At 38.4% G+C, this 12338-nt stretch overlaps 1 protein-coding gene across 12 annotated transcripts in view; it reads right to left on the bottom strand.

The window, feature by feature from the left end:
• TAF1 (TATA-box binding protein associated factor 1) overlaps window positions 1-12338 on the bottom strand; it is an 87573-nt gene that overhangs the window by 29637 nt on the left and 45598 nt on the right. The gene's annotated exons all lie outside the window — the stretch shown is intronic.

The raw sequence follows: 12338 nt of genomic DNA, 5'->3' as shown, positions 1-12338 counted from the left end.
TTGCCCAGACTAGAGTGAGTGCCATGGCGTCAGCCTAGCTCACAGCAACCTCAAACTCCTGGCTCAAGTGATCCTTCTGCCTCAGCCTCCCGAGTAGCTGGGACTACAGGCATGTGCCACCATGCCTGGCTAATTTTTCTATACATATTAATTGGCCAATTAATTTCTTTCTATTTATAGTAGAGGCGGGGTCTTGCTCTTGCTCAGGCTGGTTTCGAACTCCTGAGCTCAAAGGATCCACCCGCCTCGGCCTCACAGAGTGCTAGGATTAGAGGCGTGAGCCACCTCACCCGGCCCCCCAGCTAAGTTTTTAAAAAAATGTTTTGTAGAGATGGGGTCTCAATATGTTGTTCAGGCTGGTCTCAAACTCCGGGCCTCATGCAGTCCTCCCGCCTTGGCCTCCTAAAGTGCTAGGATTATAGGCATAAGCCACCACGCTTGGCCAAAAACTGAATTCTTGAACAACAAAGCAGTGTTGTTACAGAAAGGAAATGTCAAATGAGTTACCACTGGGCAATCTCCCTCTATTTCAGCCACATTATTTTTAAAAACAAAGTTGAAATCCAATTTAGATATTTTTTTCCAGGAACATTCATAGTGGCATCCTTTGCCTTTTTAAGTCCTATGTGAAGATAGGCAGATACAACTTATCAAACTTATATTTTACTTAAAGTTAAGATCACATACTTTAATGAATGAAAAATTGTCCATAATATATTAAAGTATCAAATTATAGAACAGAATATAAATTATTTCATTTATCAAAAAAGAAAAAGTATATAGTATACATAGAAAAAGGTCCAGAATATTTCATACCAAACCTAACACTGGCTACTCTGGAGAATGGGATGGGAGGAGGGGAAGGACAGGGAGATTTTTCCTTTTCACTTTATATAATTCTACATTGTTTCATTTTTTTCAATGAACATGTATGTAATTTTCATGATAAAAAAATTGTTTTAAATTATATACTTGAATTTTACAGAAAAGATTTGGCAAAGATTTTAAAGCATTGATAATTTCCAGTGTTGGCAAGGTTGTAGGGAAACAGACATTCTCCTTCACTGTTATTTTGACTATGAACAGGCACAGCCTTTTGGAACACAATTTCAGAACATCTATCAAGATTTCCTACAGAAATTTCACACAAGCATACAACAATATCAATGAAATATAAAATTATGTGGAATAGCAAAAGAACTAGAAAAGTTTTGAAAAAAAAATAAGAGGAATCACTCGACCTGGTAAGACTTCCAGAGATAAACCAACACACTCAACTGATTTTTTTGATATCACAACTTAACTTTACCCATCAAGGACAGCTTTTAAACAAATGATGCTGAACTGGACATTCGTAGGCAAAAACTTACGTACTTCAACCTCAACCTTATACTGTATGCTATAACTAATTCAAAACAGATCATGGATGTTAAGTGTTAAATGCTAAAACTGTAAACTTTTAGAAGAAAATATAAGAGAAAACCTTTGTGACCTTGGATTAGGCAAAGATTTCTTAGAGCTACAATACCAAAAGTACAATCTATAAAAGAAAAAAAATAGATAAGCTTCATCAAAATTAAACATTTGAGTTCCTTGAAAGATACCTGTTAAGAGACTGAAAAGGCAAGACACAGAATGGGAGAAAAATCTCTGCAAATCATATATCTAATAAAGGTCTTGTAGCTATACAATATATAAAGAACCCTCAAAACTCATTAATATTAAGAAAACAACACAATTAAAACTGAGCCAAAGGCCGGGCGCGGTGGCTCATGCCTGTAATCCTAGTACTCTGGGAGGCTGAGGCAGGAGGATGGCTCGAGCTCAGGAGTTCGAAATCAGCCTGAGCAAGAGCGAGATCCCGTCTCTACTATAAATAAAAAGAAATTAATTGGCCAACTAATATATATAGAAAAAATTAGCCGGGCATGGTGGCGCATGCCTGTAGTCCCCGCTACTCGGGAGGCTGAGGCAGCAGGATTGCTTGAGCCCAGGAGTTTGAGGTTGCTGTGAGCTAGGCTGACGCCATGACACTCACTGTAGCCTGGGCAACAAAGCGAGACTCTTGTCTCAAAAAGAAAAAAAAAACCTGAGCCAAAGAAATGAACAGACACTTCAAAGTAATTATACAGATGGCAAATTGGCAAATAAGCACATGAAAAGATGCTCAATATCAATAGCCATTAGGAAAATGCAAAGTAAAACCACAACGAGATAGAATAGCTAAAATAAAAAAGTGACAATGCTGCAGAGAAACTGGATCACTCATACATTGTCGATGGGAATGTAAAATCATATAGACACTCTGAAATATGTTAGTTTCTTACAAAACTAAACATATATTTACCATCCTGCTCTTGAGCATTTATCCCAGAGAAATGAACACTTTTATTTACACAAAATGCCGCACATGAATGTTCACGGCAGCTTTACAGATAATAGCAAAATAGTGGAAACTTGATGTCCTTCAATGAGTGAATGGTTGAACAAACTCTGGCACATCATCCATACAACAGAATCCTAGGCAACAATTTAAAAAATGAACTATTGTCCAGGCGTGGTGGCTCACACCTGTAATCCTAGCACTTTGGGAGGCCAAGGTAGGAGGAATGCTTGAGCTCAGGAGTTCAAGACCACCAGCCTGAGCAAGACTAAGAACCCATGTCTACTAAAAATAGAAAAATTAGCTGGGTTTTGTGGCATGTGCCTGTAGTCCCAGCTATTTGGGAGGCTGAGGCAGGAGATCACTTGAGCCTAGGAGTTAGTGGTTGTAGTGAGCTATGATGACACTACTGTACTCTGCCTCGGGTGACCAAGTGAGACTCAGTCTCAAAAGAAAAAAAACAACTATTGATACATACAACAATTTCAATGGATCTCAAGTAAATTATGCTTTGTAAAAAAAGTCGATCTCAAATAGTTACATATTATATTATTCCCCTTATATAACATGTTCAAATGTCAAAACTAGAGATGGAGAACAGATAACTGGGACAGGGACAGTGGTGGGTGCATGTGTGTGGGGGGTACAGATACAAAGAACAGGGAGTTCTTCTGTAGTGATAGAACAGTTCTAAATCTTGATTGCGGTGGTGGTTACATGACGCACATATGGCACAAAATTGCACAGAACTATATACACATACATGCACAAATGAATACATTTTTTAAAAGGTAAAAACTAAATAAGGTCTATAATCTAGTTAACAGTAATGTACCAATATAAATTTTCCTAGTTTTTATACTGAACTACAGCTATGTAAGATACTACCACTGGAGGAAGCTGAGTGAAGGGCACACAGGACTCTGTACCAGTTCTTGAAATTTTCTGAATCTATAATTATCTCAAAATTAAAAAGTCAAAAAAATTTTATAAAATAAAAATTTTAAAAACTATATGCAACTTATTAAACATGTTTTATATGAGGATTATACCAAACTTATCTCTGGGGAATGAAACTATGGGAGACAGGAATGGGAAGACAGGCATAGATTTTAACCTTTAATTTTATATATTTCTAGATTGTTTGACCTTCTTTTTAGTTTTTTCTTTTTTATGGAGACAGAGTCTTGCTCTGTCACCTGGGTAGAGTGCAGTGGTGTCATAGTAGCTCACTGCAACCTCAAACTCCTGGCCTCAAGCAATCCTTCCACCTTGGCCTCCCAAAGTGCTAGGATTATAGTTCTGAGCCACCAGCCTGGCCAGGCTCTCTCCTTTAACTGACATGGAATGTTGCGTTCCTTTTGGGACTACTGCAAATAACTCCAACCACTTAAAGTTTTGAGGTTTCCCTGATTATTGTTTTTTTCAAATGCTATATGGACATGAACGCAGGGTGAAAAGAAGGCAATGTGGAAAAAAAAAAGAACATGAACAGAGGTTCTGAGATTGATCTAGTACCTATGTGGTAGAGCTAGAAGGCACAGAGCTTATATTTTATTAGTGTGTAGTTCATTGTCACCACTTAAGTATAAGACTAAGTACTCTCATACATACTGCATATGTCCAGCTGCAGTTTTATATGGAGTGCTACTTATCTTCTGGTTTTTCTCTAATGACCCTAACTTTAGGGCTGCAGCCACTGCCTCACTGTGGGCCAAATATGTGACTGATAAAGGGTAAATCAATGAAGTCAATTTAAAATACTATGGAAATAATGCTCATATGCAGTGTGATATCATGTGTGAAGGATCTAAATGGAAAGAGTCAAAATAATGTTAGAGATAACATTCTACTAATTTTGGTAAATAAAATAAAAATTTTAAAGTAGAGAATAAAGCCCATGTGGAATTTATTATTATCAATTAAAAATATAGGCAGGATCGTTTTTGGTAGAACCAATGTCTTATTTTACTTAATTTATTTATAAGAGATGGGCTTCTTTCTTGCTTTGTTACCCAGGCCGGAGTGCAGTGGCACAATCATAATTCACTGCAGCCTGGAACTCCTGGGTTTAAGCAATCCTCCCACCTCAGCCTCCTGAGTAGCTGGGATTGTAGGTGCAAGCCACAGTGCTCAGCTAATTTTTTTAAAAAGAGATGGGGTCTCACCATGTTGTCCAGGCTGGTCTCAAATTCCTGGCCTCAAGCTATCCTCCTGCCTCAGCCTCTCGAATAGCTACGATTATAGGCACAAGCCACCATACTCGGCCTGACAAAATTTTAAACAAAAGTATTATTTCATGTATAGTATGTGATAGTAGGAAACATTTCATATGTCCGTTTAACTCCACAATGTCTTTCTAATCCTTAGAGCCCTATTCAGAAGATTCCTATTGTCTCATCCACTAGTTAAGAGGGTAGAAAGTTGGTCTTCTAGGCTGCCCATTGCTTCTACCAAATCATTATTTACTTTTCCTTGGGGGGGGGGATCTCTCCTATTCTAAAAGCCTGTTTTTTACATGCCAAGGTTGAAAACTTGGAGCCAGATTTGGTTTGCAGTCAGATGTTTTGATTTGGCTCATAGAGTTAAAAGACATGCCTCTTTAGATGTAATATGTATTCTTCTAGTTTACCACAATCTCCACCCAGCCCACCTTACTAATTTATATAACTTGCCTGGCTCTTGCAGGCCACTTGAGTTTGAAATCTGTATTTTTCACCTTTAGTCACCATTCACTGACTCTCTCTCATTCACAAGACTGACACACCTGGCACATTCTTCCTTTCCGCTCCAAATCCCTTCCATCACAATGGGTTACTCTAATGTTCTTATCTACAGCCCATCCAAAATCCTTGCCAATCTTCATACCAACGGTTTGCACCCTGACTCCATATCCATGGCTGTATCTAGAATGTTGTCTTTACTGAAAAACTGCTTCACCTCCGAAAGTTTCAACTCCAATATCCTACTTTCTTATTACAGCCTTCTATCTGTGGAGTTTTTTCGTTCTCTTTCTGTGACCTCAAGAAATCGGCCAGGCCCATTGACTCCTATCTCTCAACCTATCAAGCCTCGTCTGGCCTTAGTTTCTTCCCTAATCAGCCACATGCTTTAAAAACTAAGGTAATATATAACAATATGCTGAAATAAGCTACGGGATCATTGTGGTATAGCTTCCTCAATCAGTAATTTTTATCTGAAGATTGGAGGGGAGATGTAAAGTAATTTGGTAAGGTATTTAAAATATGTTAAAGTAAATAAGCCTAATATAAAATTTGCATAAATTTTTAAGATAAAACACAAATTGCCAAAGAAATTTCAAACTGTTATGGAGCTGCTTTGAGATATTCCCCAAGACTGGAGACTACATACACAGTCACAATCCTGTCATAAAGGGTCTTTTGGTGACAAAAATATGAGATGCCTAAACTTCAACATTTTTTTTTACTAATATCCACAATTCCCAATCTTTCCAACATATCCAAAAAACAATCCTGAATCAATTTTATAACCTGCCTTCTCAGTTCCCTAAGTTGGTTTGATGAGCACTGACAAAGAAAATCACACAATTGTGTACCAAGTGACGCTGCCATAAAAATAATGGTCTCCAACTTCAGCTGGACCCTCAAAAGCTGCTCAATGGACTTCTGAAATATCGCTAATCAGCTTCTTTTCTAATCTTCTATAATAGATAATTCAAACCCTTATCTACATTTCTTTTTTTTGAGACAGAGTCTCAACTTTGTTGCCAGGGCTAGAGTGAGTGCCATGGCGTCAGCCTAGCTCACAGCAACCTCAAACTCCTGGGATCAAGTGATCCTTCTGCCTCAGTCTCCCAAGTAGCTGGGACTACAGGCATGTGCCACCACGCCCGGCTAATTTTTTGTGTATATATTTTTAGTTGGTCAGTTAATTTCTTTCTATTTTTGGTAGAGACAGGGTCTCGCTCTTGCTCAGGCTAGTTTAGAACTCCTGACCTCCAGTGATCCGCCCGCCTCAGCCTCCTAGAGTGCTAGGATTACAGGCGTGAGCCACCACACCTGGCCAACATTTCTATTCAAATTCATTCTCCCGCTACACTTCACCCACTCTCAGCAAGAAAGACCCCATTCCCTACTTTACAGGAAAAATAAGAGGCTACTAGGCAGACATTTTCTCAATATCTCTAGGTAGATACTTTTTCAATATCGATCTCTCCACTCCTATAGAGACTTCATATCCTTAATTTTCTTCTGTTACCTATATAAAGGTCCCCTCTGTCTAAGAGCCTTCATCCCCTCAACATATTGACTACCATCTTCCTTCTCACCTTCACAGGCAAATTCTATTTTTTTTTACTTTCCATTCATTCATATCCCCTGCAGTTTGGCTTTTGATTCTACCACTTCACTAAAATAGTTCTTCTGATGACCATCCTCTTTGGTCTCCTCTTTGCACCTGACTTGGCCATTTTCCCTCTTTGAAATTCTCTTTTCTTGGTCTCCAGTATATTACTCTTTCCTGGTTTTCCTTCTTTCATTCTGGTCACTCCTCAGTATTCACCTGATATCTTTTTTTTTTTTTTTTTGAGACAGAGTCTCACTTTGTTGACCAGGCTAGAGTGAGTGCCGTGGTGTCAGCCTAGCTCACAGCAACCTCAATCTCCTGGGCTCAAGTGATCCTACTGCCTCAGCCTCCCGAGTAGCTGGGACTATAGGCATGTGCCACTATGCCTGGCATATTTTTGTATATATATTTTTTGTTGGTCAATTAATTTCTATTTTTAGTAGAGACAGGGTCTTGCTCAGGCTGGTTTCGAACTCCTTACCTCGAGCAATCCGCCCGCCTCAGCCTCCCAGAGTGCTAGGATTACAGGCGTGAGCCACCATGCCCATCCTTCACCTGATATCTTAAATGCTGGAATTCATTACATCTATTTTCATCCTACATCCCTTCTTAAACGGTGATTCTCAAGTTTTTAGGTCACACACTTTTTTTTAAATTCAGGGTATTACGGGGGTATAAACATTTTGGTTACATATAATACATTTGCCTTGCCCAACTTTGATAATAACAGCTATGATCTTTCTACCCAGAAAAATATACAACCATATTTTACATACATCAGAGGGTTCAAGGAATGTACCCTACTCCCTATTCGAGCTTATCTACTTATATTTTTATATACTGATGATTTGAAAAGAAATCCGTATTTACAGATTCTCTTCTGAGTTTTGGACCTGTATATAGCTAACTACCTAATGAAAGTCTTCACTTGCGGTTGTCTTACGTCAATATGACATATCCCAAGTTGAACTCTATCATCTTTTCTCTAAAACTCCTCCTCCTATATTTCCTGTATTAGTCAATGGCACCGCTAGTTGTCCAAGTCAGAATTTTGGATATCATTTGACTTATTCATCCTTCCAAAAATGGAAATGTCTTTCTTTTATTAATTACAAGTACTATGTGCTCACTTAAAAAAATTCAAATACCGGCCGGGCGCGGTGGCTCACGCCTGTAATCCTAGCACTCTGGGAGGCCGAGGTGGGCGGATTGCTCGAGGTCAGGAGTTCAAAACCAGCCTGAGCAAGACCCCGTCTCTACTAAAAATAGAAAGAAATTAATTGGACAACTAAAATATATATATACAAAAAATTAGCCGGGCATGGTGGCACATGCCTGTAGTCCCAGCTACTTGGGAGGCTGAGACAGGAGGATCGCCTGAGCCCAGGAGTTTGAGGTTGCTGTGAGCTAGGCTGATGCCATGGCACTCACTCTAGGCTGGGCAACAAAGTGAGATTCTGTCTCAAAAAACAAACAAACAAACAAAAATTCAAATACCTAAGTACAAAGTATAAAGTGAAAACTATCCTCCATTTCTCCCTTTAATAATTCCACTCCATGACAACAACTGAGCTAAACAGTAACTGACTCCTTTAGATGAGAAATCAGCTCCTCCAGTTCATTGGCCCCCACATAGCCCATTTCACTCATTTATGTTACCTGTCTGGCCTCTATAGGATCTGAATTTGTGACCCCCTTCTAAATATACTGTTGAGCAAAGATAGTTCTCAATAATATATCTTAGATATCTTTTGATATCAGCATATACAAATATACTTTGTTAGCTAAATCTACCATTTTGATAGCTAAGCAGTATTCTACCATACAGATATACCTTAATTTAACCAATTTCCTATTGGTGGATATTTAGAATGCTCCATATTTTTTTCAATTACAATGGTGCAAAGAACATTTGTACATATGCCATTGCAAACTTGTGAGAAGTATTCCCTAGAAGTGAAATTGCTTAGTCAAAGGGAATCAACATTTAATAGTCCTCTAAAAAGTTTGTACTAATTTATGTTTCCACCAAGATCATGAGTGCTTGGTATCATCTTGAATTCTCTATCCATTTATGAAGATATCAATTCTACCTCCTGAATATCTCTACAACTGATCCCCATCTTTCCACTCTTATTACTATTTACCTTAGTTCAGGGCTTCATTATTTCTAACTTGGAGGACTAGCAATCATCCCTTTACTGGTCTCTATCTCATTCCCCTCCAATCTATTCTTCAGATAGCTTCTAGAATGATCTTACTAAAATACCTGACAATGTCCTTCTCTTCTTCTAAAAGTTTGACATGACATACTAGGACTTTCATGATTTGGTCCCTGTCTACCTTTAAAACTTCATCAATACACTCTAGCCTGGGCAACAAAGTGAAACTCTGTCTCAAAAAAAAAAAAAACAAAAAAAAAACCCAAAAAACAAAAAAACTTCATCTCTTACTACCAAACCTAGCTCTCACTCTGCATTCTAGCCAAACTTAACTATTTTCACTTACCCATCTAAGGCACTTTCATCTATCTTTGCTTTTGTGCTACTGTCTGAAACTTCTTCCCTACCTTTTTCTACTTGACTATCTGCTCGACACAGGTATTTAATAATTGCTATTATAAACATCATCCTTCAAAATTCAGCCCAAAAGTCACTTCTTCTAGAAAAGTTCTCTGCCTCCTACACCAGTAAAAAACTTGAAAAACATACAAAAGGTGAAAATGAAGACAATCCTAACCCCACATCTCAGAGATAACCCCTATTATCACTTTGGTGCATTTCCTTCCAGCTGTTTTTTCTATGTATATACATCTTTTCCAAAAACATTACTGAGATGAAATGAACAGTTTTGTGTTCTGCTTTTCTCATTTAACACTGTGAGCATTTTTTGATAATTAGTTTTCCTAAAAGAGTTTTTATCTTTACTTAATAATCTACTGTATAGGTGACACTATAACTAGCCATTCCCTTTACATTAACCATTCAGGTTCACTGCTCATTAATATAAATAACACTACCATGAACACCTTTGTCTGCATTTTTGATTAGGACAGATTATAATCTTACCACGTGCTAAACACTTAACATGCATTATTTTATTTCATCCTCACAATAACACTCTGAGGGGGAATACTATTATTATTCCCATTTTACATATGGGAAAGCAGAAGGTAAGTTACTTTCCCAAAGTCATAATGCTATTATTAAGTAGTGGGGCCAATACTCAAATCCAAATCCACTTAACTATAAAGTATTCGCTTAACTATTTTTAAGTCTCTCAATGTTGCCAAGTAGCTTTTCAGGAATGTGTTACAATTTTCTATTATCAACAGCAATATGTGAGAGTACCTGCATTGAGTGCTTCCATTAAAAAAAAAAGAGCTTGGGTGGGTATGGCGGCTCATGCCTATAAATCCCTGCACTTTGGGAGGTTGAGGCAAGAGGATCGTTTGAGGCCAGGAGTTCAAGACCAGCCTGGGCAACATGGTGAGACCCCATTTCTACAAAATAAATAAATTAAAAAAAAACTAGCTGAGTGTAGTGGCACACGTCTATAGTCCTAGCTACTTAAAAGGCTTAGGTGAGAGGATCACCTGAGCCCATGAGTTCGAGGCTGAAGTAAGCTGTGATCATGCCGCTGCACTCCAGCCTAGGAGGATAAAGACCCTGTCTCAAAAGTAAAATAAAATAAATAAAAGAAAAAACTGAGCTTATCTGATAGGTTAAAAAGGGCATTTATTTGCATTTCTTTGATTACTAGTACAACCACATATTTATTCATGTTTATTTACTATTTAATTTTTGTCTTTTGTGATTTGTCCATCTGCCCTCTGCTTATTTTTCTATCATCATCTTCTGGATTTTTCTTATTGCTTCACATAAGCTCCTCCTAAGTCTGCCTTATATCTTAAGTCAGCCACCACCAAGACAAGCAGCCTTCCTGTAACACTCTTGCTTGCTTATCACTTGCTATATATAGTCTTTTTTTTAGACGTCTGTGAGCCCACCTCTGTTACCAAAATTATGGGTGACTGACTTTAGGTGTTTTCAGGAAACAATAATAGAAAGATAATTGACCTAACAAGGGGCATTTCCACTCTCTAATTTCTAGTGAGTATAAGAAGAGCACAAGGGAGTAATAAGAAGAGCATAACCTAACCCAAAGGGAACAAAGATGAAAGGCTCATCTCCTTAATGATATATATTCTAGTCATGTATAGTTCCCTAAACTTGCCCTGTTCCTTCATTCCTCCATGATATTGAACATTCTGTTCTCTGCCCAGAATGCCCATTTCCTCATCTGTCTTTCTGGCTGTTTCCTCCTTTACCTGCTCTCTGATTCTCTACCCCTTCTATCTGACAAACTTACAGCCCTACTACTTGGGCTGCTAAATATTACAGGAAAAAAGTCATACAATCATGTGGATTCTTAGTTAAGCCCTCAGTATGCTAGGCAATTCTCTCAAATTCCCTTAGCTCCCTCTTCTATTTGCTTAAGGAGTTATATGTAATCATCATTTCTCTGCTCCATTCCTTCAATGTTTTTCCACTTAGGATAAAGTACAACCACTTTAAGTATTACACAAGGCTCTCTATGATTGTCTCTTGTCTAACTCTCTAAACACAGAACTGTTTAGTAATTCACCAACATGTACACTGAACTGCAATCCAAACATCTTATTTTATTTTACTTTTGTTGTTGTTATTATTATTATTATACAGATGTGGTCTGTGTGTGTGCAGGCTGGTCTTGAACTCCTGGGCTCAAGTGATCCTCCTGTCTCGGCCTCCTGTGTACCTGGGACTAGAGGCACACACCACCACGTGTAGCCCCAATGTCTTATTTCTTAAACCTATCATGCAATTTTAGGCCTTTGTGTCTTTACATATCGTTTTTCTTTCTATCTAGAACACTTTCTCCACCACATTCTTTGGCTAGCAAACGTCACTGATCCTTCAGAACTCAGCTTAAGAAAACCCTCTTCCAGAAAGATTCCTTTAATACCACTGTGACTTAGATACCCTGTCTTGTGGCACTCTGTGCATGCTCCTAGCACAATATTTAAGTACTGCAATTTTCTTTTCTGTTTCTCTAACTAAACTGTAACCAATTTGGGGCAGGGATCATGTTTAATTTGATTTTAATTTGTAACATCTATAAGTGCCAGTACATATAAGGTATTCAATCAATGTTTGTTTAACAAATAAGTCATTCAAAACTGAACTGTATTAGCTTGTTTTTTTTTTTTTTTGAGACAGAGTCTCACTCCGTTGCCTGGGCTAGAGTGCCGTGGCGTCAGGCCAGCTCACAGCAACCTCAAACTCCTGGGCTTAGGCGATCCTCTTGCCTCAGCCTCCTGAGTAGCTGGGACTACAGGCATGCGCTACCATGCCCAGCTAATTTTTTTCTATATATTTTTAGTTGGCCAATTAATTTGTTTCTATTTTTAGTAGAGACGGGGGGGGGGTCTTGCTCTTGCTTAGGGTGGTCTCGAACTCCTGACCTTGAGTGATTCTCCCACCTCAGCCTCCCAGAGAGCTATTGCAGTGAGCCACCTTGCCCGGCCTGTATTAGCTTGTTTATGAAGCCTTCCCTAACCCTCAGGTTAAGATACTCCTTGCTCTCC

This window comes from Microcebus murinus, chromosome X (assembly GCF_040939455.1).
Source record: "Microcebus murinus isolate Inina chromosome X, M.murinus_Inina_mat1.0, whole genome shotgun sequence".
Lineage (NCBI taxonomy): Eukaryota > Metazoa > Chordata > Mammalia > Primates > Cheirogaleidae > Microcebus > Microcebus murinus.
Note: the sequence above shows the minus strand (reverse complement) of the source record. Positions and strands in the feature narration are given on the sequence as shown.